Source organism: Phragmites australis, chromosome 6 (assembly GCF_958298935.1).
Source record: "Phragmites australis chromosome 6, lpPhrAust1.1, whole genome shotgun sequence".
Taxonomy (NCBI): domain Eukaryota; kingdom Viridiplantae; phylum Streptophyta; class Magnoliopsida; order Poales; family Poaceae; genus Phragmites; species Phragmites australis.
The window spans coordinates 17,295,186-17,302,471 of NC_084926.1; the positions used below are offsets into that span (position 1 = coordinate 17,295,186).

The window sequence follows — 7,286 nt, forward strand, 5'->3', positions numbered from 1 at the left end:
TGCTAGATCTGCAGAGTAGGTTGTGCATGTGGTATTTTGGTGCAAACTTCTTCTACCAATTCAAGAACAAGAACCTCATGAACATGTTCAAGCATTTGTGTAGTCATAACAAGCAGCGAAAGTTTGATGCTCTTTGAAAGACGCTGGATGAGCTGATGAAGAAGCAAACACAGGAGCGTGCAAGGAGGCCTGTGAGGGAGCTAGAGGACGAACCAGTACCTCTTGAGTCCCTGTCAAAGGTTAATGAAGCTAGCATCACGTGGAGGATCAGGTCATCTACCAAGTCATAGGACTCGACATGGATCGTACGAGTACCCACTAGTATAGTGACATAGATCACTCATATGACACTTTTCATATGATTTCATGCATTGTCTTACTAATCTCCCATCTTCTTTCATTTGTCCAGTCTCCTCTACCTATCTATGACTTCATGGAATGCTTCGACATGAAGCAAAATGAGCACAAGAAGCGGTGGGTCGACATGAGTATACAGTGGAGGGGGTAGCGTACGAATGCTAGGAGTACGAGTAACAGTAGGAGGAACTACGACTAAAGCGTTAAGAGGAGCAGCTCATGAGAAAAATAGCGAAGGGGCGCGCCGTGGCTGAAGCACACGAATTGGAGAGGGAAAGGAAGGGAGAGAGGGCCCGTCGTGCTAAGGCACAGGGCCCCGAAGCCCTACGTAATGGCAAATATCATAGGTGCACTCAGTAGAGAGCATATATTATAACGTGGTATTTTTTTATTCCCTAAGGCATGTTAGGATTAGCAGTAGAACGCTATTAGGTTAGTCTTTAGGCGTACCGTACATGTTAACGTTTGTTATCATCATCTCTTTATGGTTATGGTCCTTTCGTGCAGCCCATATCCTATGTAATATTTGTCAGCGTATGTAACCTCCATACCGGGTTCTATGCTAATAGTGCTTCACAACTACAATTATTCAAAAAAAATAGATTTTATATCCTCCCAACATTACTTCACTAAAAAATTACTCATACAATTTTACATCAAATAAATAAACAAATGTAGACAAATTTACATCGAAACAAAATTTTCAAAACAATAACCATTGTGGATAACTATTTGCATAACTAACATTTATTGTCGAATGAATTTGCACTATTTTTCAAATTGCCATAAACAAAAAAGTTAAATTAAAAAACTATATATGCACATATCGCCCGTTCAGCGGGCGAGTACAATGTGTCACCCGGTGAACGAGCGACATGAAGGTCTCGCCCATTCAATGGGCGAGAATTTGACCTCGCCTATTAAACGGGTGACATCTTCCTCTCTTTGGTTATTTAATTCGCTGACCATCGAGGCTCACAAGATCTCGCTCGTTCAACGGCCGAGACCTTATTCTCGTCCATTGAACGGGCGACGGTAGGTTAGATCTGCGATTTTTTGAAACGGTTGTGTATTCTTGAAAATGTTAAAGAAATAAAATATATAAAAAAATTAATGCAAGCCTATGGCTGCTAGCTCTTCTTCCTCCTGGAGCCGAACCGCACTGCTTCTATCTCCCAATCGCTTTTTATTTATATTTTTTAATATTTACAAAGCTACATCAAAAAATTACAACAATAGTCTATCGTCGCCCGTTCATCGGGCGAGAGCAAGTTCTCACCCAATGAACAAGTGACACCTTGTGGGCCCTGGATATCAAGCAATAAAAAATCCGGTGAGTGATATGTGTCTCCTGTTCATCAGGCGAGATCTTGTTGTCGCCCGATGCAACACAATTGTCTCGCCCGATAAACAGACGACAGCAAGGTGTCGCCCAGTTAATAGGTGACACCTTGCTTTGATCGAATTAATTTAATTTATGGCATAATAGGCGTTTATACACCACAATTTTTTTTGGTCGAATCGTCCAGTACCATCAGATGTATGTGTGATATTTTGGGTACCCGAATTTGACGAAAACAGAAAGTTGAATACAACGACTTTAATAGGAACTGCGATATACACGGGCTTTGGCATATATGGTACATGATCATTATAACATAAACAAGTATCACTTCTAAACCTAGCATGCCTCAGGGAATGTAAATAACAGAATTACAACATCTGATCTACTAAGTGCAATGTGGGTAATTTTCCTTCCTCGATGCTTCGGGTCCTGTGTCACAAGTTTAACATGCCCTCTTGTGCTTCCTCTCCCTCTTCACCTCACATGCCTCCGTCATCTTACGGTTATACTCCTTTCTCATCTTCTATTGCTTCTCCCGAATGCGCTTGCACGTAGCCTCCCTGCTCTTGTCGGCTTCCATGTCATGGAAATGTCTTCAAGCAGCGCGATGCTCAGTGTGAAGGAGGAACACATTCACTTCTATTACTCAGTATCTAGCCACAGTAAGAAGTCACATAGTGGTGGCAGCGACTACAATAAATATCAAAATATTAAGTGGTAAATCTTAATTGTTTTTGGTAGTTTGGTAAGAAGTTATTACCTGGCGGCGGGAGTCAACATTGGTGCTTCCTTAAGGTGAATCATACTATTTTTTTCAAAAAGATTACAAAATAGCTTGATTAGCACCGTATGCACACCAAATATTTCGGTGTTTACGAGAAAAATACCCTAACGTTTACAAAAGAAAATGGAGTTCCGACAACTAAGTCCAATTGCTAGTTTTTAGAAGTACACGTCAGGTGTTGCCCCCCAATTCGCTGCCGCCGCCCTCCGGTTCGCTGCGGCTGCCTTGATGACCTCACGACGCTGCTCTGCAGCCTCTACCGCGACAACGCCCGCCTACGAGGGAGCCCGTTCTACATCGTGGCTGAGTCCTACAGCGGCAAGTTCGCTATCACTGCCGACGCCCCGTGATGTGTGCTGGCCGCCACCCTGCGAGCCGGCGTTCGTGTCCTGCTGCTCCGGCCGAAGTTGCTGCTGCCGTCCACCGAAAGGAGACGCCGCTGCGTCACTCTCCCCGTCAAGTTCTACTGGCCACCTGCCGTGTTGTGCTGGCCCTCTGCCGTATTCTTTTGGCTGGAGCCCGAGCCAAGCCCCTGCCTGCTGCCGACCGCACGCCCCTGTTGTTGCTGCTGTCCGTGGAGAAGAGGAAAAGGGGACGATGCCCTGCTGCTCGAGCCGTCGCTCTCGTGAACCGCCGTCCCTGATGCCTTGTGGCCGCCCGCCGTCCCGGATCTGCTCCGCCGCCCTGCTGCGCGTTGACGAAGCCGTCCAAGGTCCTGACCGCGCCGCCCGGCCGGCCACCACTGCTGCGCGCGCCGCTCCACTTCACCACCGGGACGGAGCCCTGCCGCGCTGTCTTGCTGTGCGCCCTGGCCGAAGAATGCGCCACCGAGCCTCGCTGTGCGCACCGCCGACATCTGCTGGCCATTGCTCTGCTAGCCGACAACCTTGGTGCCGAGCCACACCCTTGCTGCCCACGAGACGCACCTGCCCGGAGGCCCTGCTGCCGCGCGTCGTGCCCTTGTGCCGCGCCGAAGGCCTGCCGACGTCCACGAAGAAGGTCAGGAGCCCCTGCTGGCCGCCGAGCCATGCTGCGCATCTCGCCGCCGCCGTTTACCGAGGCCTGCCCCGTGCTTAGCGCCAACCTCTGGGTGTCGTCGAACATCCAACTCGGGGAGTACGTCGTGCCGTTTAAGGCCCAGTCGCTGTCCATCTCTGTGCCTGCGAGCCGTTGTGCTCGAGCTTGAGCCCGGCCGCCCTTTGTCTCTTTCGGCACATGCTGTTGTGCTGGAGCTTGAGCCTGGCCACCCTCTCTTGCTTTCGGCCCGTGCTGTTGTGCACGAACTTGAGCATGGCCGCCCTCTCTCTCTTTAGGCATGGGCCGTTGTGCTTGAACTTGAGCTCGGCCGCCCTCTCTCTTTCGATACGGGTCGTTATGCTCACGAGCCCTTTGTTGCCTGTTGCTTTAGATTAGCGGTCGATGATGCAATGTTGAGATCGTCTTTTTCTCACATTTCTATCTACTTGTCTTTGTGCTTTTAGCCTTGGAGACTCAAATGACAACCTCAAGTCGACAACCACCAGCACAGTTTAATCGGAGTTGATCTGGGAGATGAACATAATTAATCGAAGGTTTCACGAGGCCACGAGAACCAAGAAGACACAATCGATCACCGTCAGCTAGTCAGATAGCATGTGCGTTTATGTGGAGTGTGTGTTGTACTCCGAGAAACTATATACTTTATGAATTCTATATGAATGAATAAAACTCATGTTTCTGTTACATCGTTCTCCTTTACTTTGTATACCTCGTGTCGTGTATACTGACACGACTGCAATTGTTTCTCTTCAATTTTCATACTTTGACAAGTTTCGAGTCCACGAAACAACAAGCTTGGCATGCACGTGGCAGTCGCAGCACACTTGAAGATTCTTGACCATACGAATCGGTATATCATGAGGAATGTTTAGGATACCAAATGCTAGTGTCAGCCTCTCACTGTGGTAGGATAAGGTATTGCCCTTATCTTCCTCATCATCCATGTCCATAAGCACTTGGCTGGTATCCTTGACATAGCCGATCAGTTGCAACCTCCGTTCCGTATCTTCCAAAAGTGCATAGATCAGCCTTGTTTGGGGGTGTCTAGTATCACCTGACCTGAACTCATGGACCAGACCATTCCACTCTATCTCTATAAGCTCAAACCCGTCTCCTTCTTGGCTCCTCTCTCCTCCATAAACCATTGACTGCATATAGGTTGAAAAGAACAGCATAGCGTCCACCGTCTTCAGGCTCTAGCTCAATGAGCTGCTTCCCTACACGTTCGCCCACATTAATGTTGTTGTGCATCCGGCATGATGACATCAGTGCCCCCACTGTGACGCATGTGGCTCCATTGGCATGTCCAGTAACACAGCCTCGGCTTCTTCAACAAGCCCTGCATGGCCATGGAGATCAGCTAAGCACCCGTAATGCTCCCTCCGTGGCTCAGCACCATGGTCCCGCGTGGACCTAAAAACCTCCTTCCCTTCATCCACACGCCCTGTTCGGGTGCACGCGCACAAAACAACGACGAATGTTGACTCATTTGGCACAAAACCCTTTTCAAGCATCCTTCTGAACAACTCATTGTATTCCACAAGCCCATTCATCACAAGCCCGCCGATCATTGTATTCCACAACACCACATCGTCGCTCCGAACTCCATCGAAAACCCGCCACGCCTCCTCCATGCACCCTCACTTGCAATACATATCCACAAGTGCCGTATCAAGCATGACATTCCTTGGCATCCCCTTAAACCTCTCTGTTTGCAGATACCTGTGAACCCACCGCCCCTTCTCAACCGCGCCCAGATGCGCGCAAGCCTTGAGCACGCTGACCAGCACCACGGTGTCTGGCCTGAACCCCTCCCCCATCATCCGATCAAGCACCCTCAGCGCCTCGCCAAACTCTCCTGCGCGCACGCATGCGTCAACCATCGCGCTCCAGGAGACCAGGCTCCTCTCGGGCATTCTGCCAAACACCTCCCGCGCGGCCGCCAGGTCGCCGCTCTTGACGTACCCCGACACCATCGTGTTCCAGGAGACGGCGTCCAGCGCGGCGGCGCTCGAGTCGAACACCTTGCGCGCGTGCGGGAGGAGGCCGAGCGCGCAGTAGAGGTTGAGGAGGCAGTTGGTGACGACGGTGTGCGCGAGCGCGCCGCACTTGAGCGCCTGCGCGTGGGCGAGCCCCGCGGCGGCGAGGCGATCGCGGCCGCCTATGGAGGAGGAGAGGGAGCGGGAGGGGGAGGCGAGTGAGGAGAGGAGGAGGAGAGAAGGTGTACGGGGTCGGCGAAGCGGCGGCGCGGATGCGGGAGTAGAGGGCGAGCGCGGCGGCAGAGGGGGCGCCCCGGGGCGCGAGAGAGGCGTGGAGAGGGCACCCGCGGGAGGGCGCCGTGGAGAAGCCGGCGGCGCCGACGACGGTGGACCAGAGCCCGACGAGGGCGGGGTGGGAGCGGAGGCGGCGGCGATGGGCGGGCATGGGAGTCGGGAAAGAGCTAGATCACCTCCCGTTGGTTTTGAAACGGACTGACGAGTTGCCAGTGCGCGCGCCAGTGCGTACAAGCAGTGGCAGACTCGGGATGGAGATGGACTCATATGGTGTGTTTGGTTGTATATTCTAGATGAATACAAATAAACTGAGCAAATATAGTAACTCTAAAAATAAAAGTGTTTAATTGTTTGTATAGACGAATGTAATAACTATGTGAAGATGTTTGGTTGTCTGCATTAGTAGATATAATTATCTTGCACATGAGACTAACTAATGGACCTGTTGTAGCACTATAGCAGATACAATATATCAAAGAGTGTTTAGTTGTCTACATAAGCAGATGCAACGACTATATGAAAGTGGTTGATTGTTTGCATAGACGGATACAGTGACTTTGCACCAGAGACTAACGAATGAGCACGTTACAGCATTGTAACAAATACAATACACCAACTGAGCTAGGCTCCATATAGAAGCTCGATTCGGATCTATCCACCAGATCAGACTCACACCATATAATTACATCCGCGAATACTGAAAGAAACAATATATATTAACAACCAAATGACTTTTTTATAAAAATATATATACAGATAGAACCATGATGCCTTAGACAATCAAACACACTCATAGGAACTCATCTCCTCTCCCACTCACAGCCCGCTCTTCTTCTTTTTTCTCTCTCTGTTCTTCTCCATCCTATTTAGATCCGCCCCTGCGTACAAGGATTCCAGTGAGTGCTTGTCCGCAAACAAATTCGAATATTTTGGTAGTGGCAAAGTTGTTGAGGGCTCATATAGACGTTGGAACTTTTCTTGATTCCTGTGGAAATTGTACTGTTTCCCCTAAAATTCCTACAAAATTTCAGTAAAATTCCTACGTTCCTAACAAGCTCCCCAGGAGTGGGTTCGATCTAGAATGTTACACTACAACAATTAAATGCTAGTGATGCCATTCGAAAAACAATTTTGAAATTTTCATCTAAATTTTGTTTAGTGTAACTGCAGAAGGGGTTTGCCAAGTAAAGTGCATTTGCGTTTCTCAGTACTTGTATGAAGGTGTTGCGCTTCCACTAGTTTTCTTTTTACCCCAAAAAACCCCATTTGATTTTGCAACATAATAATATAATGATCCGACTAGAGATTTTAGGGGGGAGATTTCCTAGTGGCATCGCAAAAAACATCCCAGGCTGAAAATACTGTCAGCCCTTATATTGGATGATACTTTCCAATTTGTACATCTTTGAGACGTACTAATCTATTTTTACTTTCAATCAGACCAACCGGCCCTTTTCTTCCATGATTATGCCTCTCAAAATGCTCAAGC

At 48.9% G+C, this 7,286-nt stretch overlaps 1 pseudogene; it reads right to left on the reverse strand.

Moving 5' to 3' along the window:
- Positions 1-3,895: 3,895 nt before the first annotated feature.
- LOC133921990 (putative pentatricopeptide repeat-containing protein At5g40405) lies at positions 3,896-6,031 on the reverse strand (annotated as a pseudogene).
- Positions 6,032-7,286: the final 1,255 nt, after the last annotated feature.